The following is a 9,704-nucleotide window of genomic DNA, read 5'->3' on the forward strand; positions in this document are numbered from 1 at the left end:
AAACGAGCCCGAGCTGAGCTCGAGCTTAATATTAAGCTCGTTTATTAAAAGAGCTCGAGCTCAAGCCTATGTCATTAAGCTCGATTAGGCTTGTGAGCCTAAACGAGCCTTTATATTATATATTTTATTATTATTTTTATATATTAAAATAAAAACATATTTGGGGATTAGGGATTTAGGGTATTAGTAAACGAGTTTCTTAACGAGCTCGAGCCGAGCTTAAGCTTATTTAGGCACGTCAGACAAAAAACGAGCCGAGCCCGAGACTGAGTCGAGCTTGCATAATTATTTACGAGCTCGAGCCGAGCTCAGTACAAGAAGCTCAAATCGAGTCGAGCTCAAGATCGAGCCTCATATAACTTAAATGATCCCGAGTCGAGCTTAACCAGGCTCGGCTCGTTTGCACCCCTATGTGTGTAGGATTCTAAGCGTATGTCTACGGTATTAGAACTAACATGTAAACATTTCAGAGTAATAAGGACGATTTGAATATTTATCGTGAATGAGGATCTAATTTCACCTTATTCGGTGTGTAGATCAAAAATGGTAAGAACAAGGAGTGGCGCTGGAAATGCGGATGAAAACAGGAATCAACTGCCAGTGATTGAGCAAGCACCTGTTGTAGCAGCAGCACCAGAACCAATAACAATGGATGGGTGCAAGCCATGATTCTGGCTATGTTAGCCGAACAAAAGGATGAGATGCGACAGATGTTGCATGATAATAAGGACGAACCTATCATACCTATTGAGGAACCTGAATTGATTCCCGAGAAATCGGAGGAAGGAAACAATAGTCGCATTATGAGTCAAGTTGGGACTCAAGGAGAACGAAGGAACGATCCAGAAGGGAGAAACAACAAGGATGGGCGAATGTACAAGAACTTCTTGGGCGCCAAGCCGCTAAGTCTTTATGGAAGCCCGAATCCTTTTGAGATTATGGATTGGATCTCCGAAATGGAGATGATATTTGAAAGTTGCAACTGTAGCAACAAACAGAAGACTGTCTTTGCAGTTAGAAAACTAAAGACTGGAGTCTTTAGTTGGTGCAAGTTGCTGGCAGATACTATGCCACGAGGAGAAGCCCTGAAAATGTCATGGGAAGAGTTCTTGGAACAATTAAGGGTGCAATATTGTTCATAGATAAATCTGATTGATCTGAACAATGAGTTCCAAAACTTAAAGGAGGGGAGGATGAGCATAGGTGACTATGCTACTGCATTCACTGAGAAAATGAAGTTATTTCCGTACCTAGTGCCAACGGAACTCTCCAAGATTGAGAGGTTTGCTAATGGACTGCCTGCCGACTTTGGTCCGACAGTCAAGATGGCAACTACTCTGAAAACAGTTGTTCGAGCAGCTAAGAATGTGGAGGCCCAGCAGATGGAAAAGGGTCTAGAGAGGATAGAGGTTGGTGAAAAGAGGAAGTTCTATGGAACCTCAGGGTCCAACAAGAAAAACAAGATCTTGAAGTCTAGTTCGAGGGGAGGTGGAGGCGAAGCCAAGTGGTGTGACAAATGTAAGAAGAAGCATCATGGAAAATGTGAGGTAGTGGCCACATGCTACAAATGTGGAAAGCCAGGGAACTATGCCAATGAATGCACCCTCACCAAGAAAGTTTGCTATGCTTGTGGTGAGGAAGGACACATGTCGAGGGACTGCCCGAAGAAGAAGGAGGCAATTAGACCCAACATTCCGCCAAAGCCGAAGGCGAGAGCATTCCAAATGACACTGGAAGCTGCTACAGATGAAGTTGATGTCGCTTCAGGTACCTTTATCGTAAACACATTGTCTGCCCAAATTTTATTTGATTCTGGAGCCAACTACTCCTTTATTTCGCATGAATTTGGTAGGAAACTAGTTTTGCCTGTTGGTAGACTAGATAATGCCTTATTAGTCGAAGTTGCTAGTGGCAAGTTTGTACCTGTTAGCCATCGTATGAAAAACATCTTAATTGACTTGAATGGGAATAAGTTCCACGAGGAATTATTGCCTATTGGACTAAACGGTTTCGACATCGTGCCTGGAATGGATTGGCTTAACGCCAATGACGCCGAGATATTATGCAAGAAAAAGATAGTCAAGGTAAACCCGCCTGGGAAAGAGTCGTTTATGGTGTATGGAGATAAATGCAGAGTAAATCATGGAATCATTTCATTGATGAAAGCCAGAAAGTGTTTGGCCAAAGGATGTACATCGTATCTAGCATTTGTGATAGATGCTAAGAAGGAGAAAAAGGCGATGCAAAACATTCCTGTCGTATGTGATTATCCGGAAGTATTTCCCGAAGATCTTCTTGGATTACCGCCTGATAGACAAGTGGAGTTTATAATAGACTTGTTACCAGGGACAACGCCAATAGCAAAAGCACCTTATCGATTAGCACCGACGGAGATGAAGGAGCTGATGATGCAACTTCAAGAGTTATTAGACAAAGGTTTCATAAGACCTAGTTCATCGCCCTAGGGAGCTCCGGTGTTATTCGTAAAGAAGAAAGACGGGAGCATGAGGATGTGCATTGATTACAGAGAGCTGAATAAAGCAACAATAAGGAATAGACACCCGTTGCCAAGAATTGATGACTTGTTTGATCAATTGCAAGGTTCGAGCTATTTCTCGAAGATCGATCTTAGGTCAGGATATCATCAGCTGAAAGTAAGAGAGCATGATATAGAGAAGACTACATTCAGAACACGATATGGGCACTACGAGTTTTTGGTTATGTCGTTTGGACTAACCAATGCTCCAGCAGCATTCATGAATTTAATGAACAGGGTTTGTAACCCATTCCTTGATAAATTTGTGATAGTGTTCATAGATGACATTCTGATTTACTCGAAAAGCCAAGAGGAGCATGGTAAACACTTGCGAGAAGTGTTAGAAGTCTTGAAGAAAGAGAAGTTGTAGGCAAAGTTCTCCAAATGTGATTTTTGGATTCGAGAAGTCCAATTCTTGGGTCACATGGTCAACCAAGAAGGTATAATGGTTGATCCAACAAAGATTGAAGTTGTAGAGTACGGTCCCACCTACGCGTGGATATAAAGAACGTCGAAAATGAGCTTCTATGTAAAAGTTACGAATTTTAGAAGTCGGGAGTGCCATTTGCGAAGTTCCTCAGGTACGCTCCGTGTAGAGAAGAGCGCCCCACGTACTTGCATACTTGGTTTGGAGAAGTCCAGACACTCCTCCTCTCCCTTCCTCATATGTTTTTCCGTCAGCTGCGTCGTCGGTTTCGCCAGGGCCATTGGCGCCGTCGTGGTTGCGGTAAAATCCTGCTGCTGGTCGTTGTCACTCTGCCGCTGCCCTACTCAGTAAGAAACACATCAGTTTGGTAATTTTTCCATTCATGTGTGTGTATAATTCCATGTATCACAGCGTGTGCTGATGGTCGTATTGATAGCGGACCGCTATGGCAGCCAACCATGGTGGCTGTCGCCACTTCTTCTACTGTTGCCGCTTGTTGTCGTGTTTTACCACTACCAGCCACCGTCGGATGTGGTTGTGGGTGTGTGTGTATGGGCGTGAAATTGATTGTATCCGTTGCCTTGGCCATCTTAAGGTTGTATTGGTGATGGTGTGGTCGGAAAACCCACCTGCCACCAACCATCATCTCTGGTGGTTGTGTGTTTATGGGTAGATATGGATCGATGTTTGGGGTATATTTGTTTTATTTTTTGGCCTAAAATCGTAACCACCACCATCATGAGTTGCCACTGACCACCATTAGTTGAAGTGGTAGTGGGTGGTGCTTGTCATAGTGAACCCTAATCGGCCCAAAATGCGTGATCTGGACTAGTTGGATGGTGATTGTGCTAGAAACCCTAATTAGGGTTTAGAAAACCTTAATTTTGGGTTTGTTAGTTTGGATTTTACCGAGACTTGTGGTTGGACTGCAAGATTGATATTGTGAATTATGTCCGACTTCATTGTATGAATGCCCTAGTGGAGTGATGGACTTAATGGGTTAAGTCCTTAATGGGTTAAGTGAGAAACACTTAACCCTAATCGTCATTTTATGTGAAAAACCTAATTTTTGCTTGGGCCTTGAGTTGGGTCTTTCTATTGGGCTTTGGTGACTGGGCTATTAATGGGCCATCCAAGAACAACCATGTGGACTAGAATATTTAGATGGGATTTAGGGTAAGACCCATATGTAGGGCTGACAATTTCTGATACGACCCATGACACGACACGAAATAAATGGGTGTGGGTTGAGTTTTTCAACCTGCCAACCCGTTTATTAAACACGTCATATATGGGTTTCTCAAAAAATAAATGGGTTGACCCACCAACCCGTTTATATTTTTAATAAAAAAATCATTTTATTTTTAAATTTATTTATGTATCAAGTATTAATATTTAATAAGAATTATATAATTTATACCATTGATTCATAGACCATTTGACTGTTTTGACATTTTGACTCGTGGTGGATAGTCTAAGGTCGTAAGTCGTAACGTGTAAGGCTAAGTCTGTAACCATTTTGTCCATTTGCCCTAAATAATAATCTCAAAATCAAACGCATATGAGCATATCTCCCTCTTCCAGACTTCCAGTCTCCCGGTCTCCTACAGTCCCACTCTCCCCTCTGTTACTCTGTGATCGAAATCATGTATCGAAATCAAATCGTGTATCAAAATCACAAACGACGTTGATGCCTGAAGGCTGAAGCGGTGAAGCCCACGAACCCGCTAACCTGTGAACTCGTATAAATAAATGGGCTGGTGGGTCATATATGGGTTTATGTTCCAAACCCGCCAACCCGTGACCTGTATATTTAAATGGGTCGTGTTTGGGTTGGCATATTTTGACCCGCCAACCAGCCAACCCGCGACAGCCAACCCGAACACGACACGGTTTCCAAGCTTACCCATATGAGGGTTTGGGCCCAATCTGGGAAATTGGGCCATTGGTGGACTTTTATGGACCCATTTGGTATTGGGCCTTGGTGGGCCCATTGGGCTTGGGTTATTTATGGACCAAGTCGGTAGACGACATTTAGACCTAATATGTGAAGGTTTGGTCTTAGATCCTAACGGGGTTAATTGTGGGTTTGGCTTAGTGTTAGAAGTCGGAGTACAACAACAACACTTATTGGATTTGTTCGCCATCTGAGGTGAATCTTCTCAATATACTTACTTGTGTGATGATTTGTGTGTGACTGGAGTATCTTATTCGTGTTATTGACCGGAGGGACTTGTTTACACTATTGACCGGAGGGTCTTAGTACATTATCGACCGGACGGTCTTATTTGTTTATAATGTGTTTTGTGTTATCGTGCATACTGTCTTTGTGACTTATGATGTTATAGTAATCTGTGTATATGTTGATCTTATGTGTTTATACTAAGATATGTGATATCATGCATATTGTCTTGTGATTTATGTTGTGTATTATCCTGTGCATTGTTGGGATAGGACCAGAGGGTTCATCCATGTTGTGGGACCAGAGGGTTCCACTGCGACACATTGACCGGAGGGTCTTATTCGAGATATAGCCATGAGAGGCTAATGAGATATGTGTGGTGTTTTTTTTTTTTTTTTTTTTTTTTGGGGGGGGGGGGGGGCTGATTGTACACACAATATGGAGTTGTGTTTCGAGAATCATGGATTTTATTCCAAAAATTATGGGCACGTGTTTTTGATAATTGATATATTGAGATTTTTAATGAGATGTGTTGATGATATTTATGTGATTTTTAAAATGAAAATTTTGTGTGAAAATTTACGGTGTTACATGTTTATTGATATATTTTTCAAATAAAACAGCTAATACCATTAAGTTCACATTAAATTTAATGAAAAAAATGCAAAAAAGGCCGAAATAATCTTGAGTTTTTACTTCATAGTATAATTGCAATAAACATAGATATCAAAAGGATAACTACGTCACATTTCAGCTACAAAGAGATACAAGGGCAATACAATGGATCACAATTCATAACCATACTAAATGACAAGTAAAGTCACTCACATTCTAAAATCCGAGACTCTTCTAAACCAAAAGAGGATAAGAAACTTACATGTAATAGTTTAGACCATTAATTTCCAAATCTAATGGGAAAATGTTTATTTTAAGGAGCTCCAAATAAAGACTGAAGACAGAAGGGCGACTTCTTCGACTTGGGATTACTATATGATAACCAATAACCACTTACTTTAATTTAAAACAATAATATAACCTGACAAAAACTAAATTCTACAAGAACATCTTACCACAAGTTGCACCTAGACGTCCAACTGCAAACCAAAGTAACTGAATCACAAAAAAATTCAAATGATATTAGGTCAAAAACCAATACACAGAATAATCGTGCACAAAATTGGATGGAATTATGAAGTTAATAGAGATTATAATACATGAAACAAACCGAAAACTTCAAGATTAACTGATGTCGACTTTGGTAGAAAAGTTCATGAGCCATAAACCATGTCGCCAACCAAAGCCTTTCTATCCAGGGCCGACCCAAGGGCATCAATATAGCATGGGGCAACAGGTTATGTCCAACTATAATGTGTCACTTGGCCCAAAGTTTTGATTCAAAAAAGTATTCTAGCTATTAAGACAAGGTGAGGGCACAACTCAATGAATGCTGAATCAGAAGGGCTTTTAGCCCAGTAATATCCAATGTTGTTTTTCCTTTTTGAGATCGAGGGTTCAAGACGTTGTGAACATAGGTGTAATAATTAGTTTAGTGTATTTGTCGTTTAAAAAAACATAGATGAAATAATTTATGAGCAGTTTAGTATATTTTCTTTTTCAAAAAAATGACACGCCAAGATGAAGAGATTGTGAGAAGTATGAGGAGTTAGAGAAACTAAGGTATTTGAGTATTTTTTGATTCTATATTTTATACAGAAGAGTCTAAGACTGCTAATTTTTTTCTTAACAAAAAAATCAAATAAAATCAAATACATGATGATTTTTGTTTCTTTCTTTCATATAGATATGAGATGTGAGGGTTGATGTTTTTCTAATTATTTCACATTGAGGAGTGTAGGACCAAGCTTTTTATTATTATTTTTTTTTTTCTAAAAAACACTGAAAGTGAAACCTTTCTGATTCTTATGTTTTTATAGTATTGATGTAATGCTCTTTTCCAAAATTCTAATATAAGATTTAGTGATATAAATTCACGCTTCAAAGTTTTTTTTTTTTTTTTTTTTTTTTTTTTTTTTTTTTTGCGTGTGTGTGATATTTTCTGAAGTACTGAAAATCAAAAATAAGAATTTCTATCATTGGTATAATCTTTTATTTGTTGGTCCTTGTTTGTTTTTATTTTGTTTATTTATTTATTTTTGTTGTCGTTGTTTTAATCTTATGTTCATACAGGATATGTATGGCTTTAACGGAAGTTTATAAAAATAATAGGTTGGGGCTGTTTTTTAAATTTATGTTTTTATAGGAATTATGGTTTGTCACTTTTTAGATCACTTTGTTTCAGAAGTATTCGTCTTTGTATCTTCATTGCTTGTGTATACTCCATGAAAATAAGTTAGTTAAGTACATATTCAACTAGATCTTGAAAATCGTAGCTCAAATCTCACTTTCATGTGTTGATCTCAATCTTCATTTCTTGTACATGTGTGATTTGTGTATTCGTTGGATTGTTTTTGTAGATACGAAATAAACGAACAAAAGGAACAATATTTGTTATTTTTTGTTTACTAATCCGATTGTATATTTTTCATATTTGTTGTTAAAACACAACATTTTAATGTACTTATTAAAACTTTATGCCATGAAACTTTGTCCTCTTTCTTGATTCAGGATGTTGAGGCTACATTAGTAATTTGCCAATATGGATTTGATGATGAATCAAATCATTTGTTAGTGCAGATAAACTTGCATGATAGATGGGATTGGGGAGTACAACTTGGGCTTATAACAATAGCAAGTGATGGTAGAACTGGTCAAAATTTCAAGAATCGACACCTTAAAGTATAGGCAAGGTAACTTTGACAAGAGTTTTTTGTTCTTGTCATTTGTAAAATTACATAACTCTCCATCTTTTATATATTGGTATTGTTAGAGAAAAAGAATTTGTATTTACTTTGAGCACTAAAAGAATATGTTTCAACTTTATATAATAAATTTGTATTATTTTTTTGAATTTCGCACAAATATAAGGGCATTCCTAAGCGTCTTCGTCCAGGGCATAAAATACGTATGGACCGGCCATGTTTCTATCTATATTGTTAGAAAGCATATCATATATCAATTTATATTCACTTTTGCCATCAACTTCACAATTAAAAAAAAGCAACAAGAAATAAAACCTTCTTTCAGTTATTTCATATCTTATTTGTTGGAATTTAGATTGAGAACTAAGTTTGTGTTTGGGAAATGTAATCTTTATTAAATTTTAAGAAATCTTTCAACAATCTTGAAAGCCTAAAAGAAAGAAAAAGAACCATGGTTGGATACACAATCGATTTAAAAGATGGCTTTCTATGTTTCTTCTCAGAACACCATATGACATAAACATCAAGTTTATAAAGTTACACCATATACCACAAATTTATCACAAAAGGCGATGCCAAAATTACCCAACATGAACCTGCACACTGTAACAACAGTGGATTCTGGTGCAGCAGAGGTTGGCTGAGGCACACCATGATGTCTACAGAATGGGAGAGGGGAGGTAAGTGAAAGGAGATTGTTCTATAGAAGTGAAGAAATCGGGTGGAGGGAAGAGAACTTTGGGTGGAATCAGAAGAAGAAAAACCGAAGTAGTCGTGAAGTAGATGGTGGCGGTGGTAATTTGGAAGACAAAGACTTTTAACAGTGGGTTCCAAGGCAGTGGAAGCAGACTTAAAAATATGATTGGAATCGAGAAGAGGTAGGGCATGTAAGAGTATATTTTAGTTGAGAACTTGGTGGACGGAGGATGTGTTTCTAGAGAAACATCGCATGAAATTTGTGGAGGAAAATCGAGTCAAAGATAAAGGAGAAGGACTAAGAAGAATGCGGTGGAAAACAGAAGAAATCAACATGTAGAGGCTTCGTTGCTTCAACTCAATCAAGAAGAGGCAGGGACTAAAGTTGTCAATCCTTCAAACTATTGGGATAAAAATGTCAAATTCCAAAGATTATTGTTCCTAAGATGTTTTGAGACTATATGTGTGTATATATATATATATATATATATATATATATATATATATATATATATATATATATATATAGAGAGAGAGAGAGAGAGAGAGAGAGAGAGGGTTGAGTTCATGTGAGACAATGATATTTTGTGAGACGTGGGGACAAAATCAGAACCACTAATCTATAATAATTCATGGGTAGAATTAACTCAAATTAAAACAATAGAGGCGGTGACAATTTTGCAATTTGATCAAACTTCAGGATTAGAGGAAGGACACGGAGGGGTAGTTTTGACAATATACCTTTTATCCGTCAAAATAATCCACCGTCATTCAATATCTCTTCATGTTACATCTTGCTTCCTCCAAAAAACCCTCTTCATAGAAGAACTCAAACTTAATCTCGATTCATATTTGTGTATTCAAAACCCTAGAAACTGATTCATAAATCTTTCATCTCTGTCTAAATTCAACAATTTGTTTTTAATTTTAATATGGTTTGCACTTCACCATGATAAACACATTGAAACAATCAGGGAAATGCCTCATTCTACATATGCATATTATGATTATACACTACTTCACTTCGCAAAACAGGTATTAATT

Source organism: Lactuca sativa, chromosome 6, assembly GCF_002870075.4.
Source record: "Lactuca sativa cultivar Salinas chromosome 6, Lsat_Salinas_v11, whole genome shotgun sequence".
Lineage (NCBI taxonomy): Eukaryota > Viridiplantae > Streptophyta > Magnoliopsida > Asterales > Asteraceae > Lactuca > Lactuca sativa.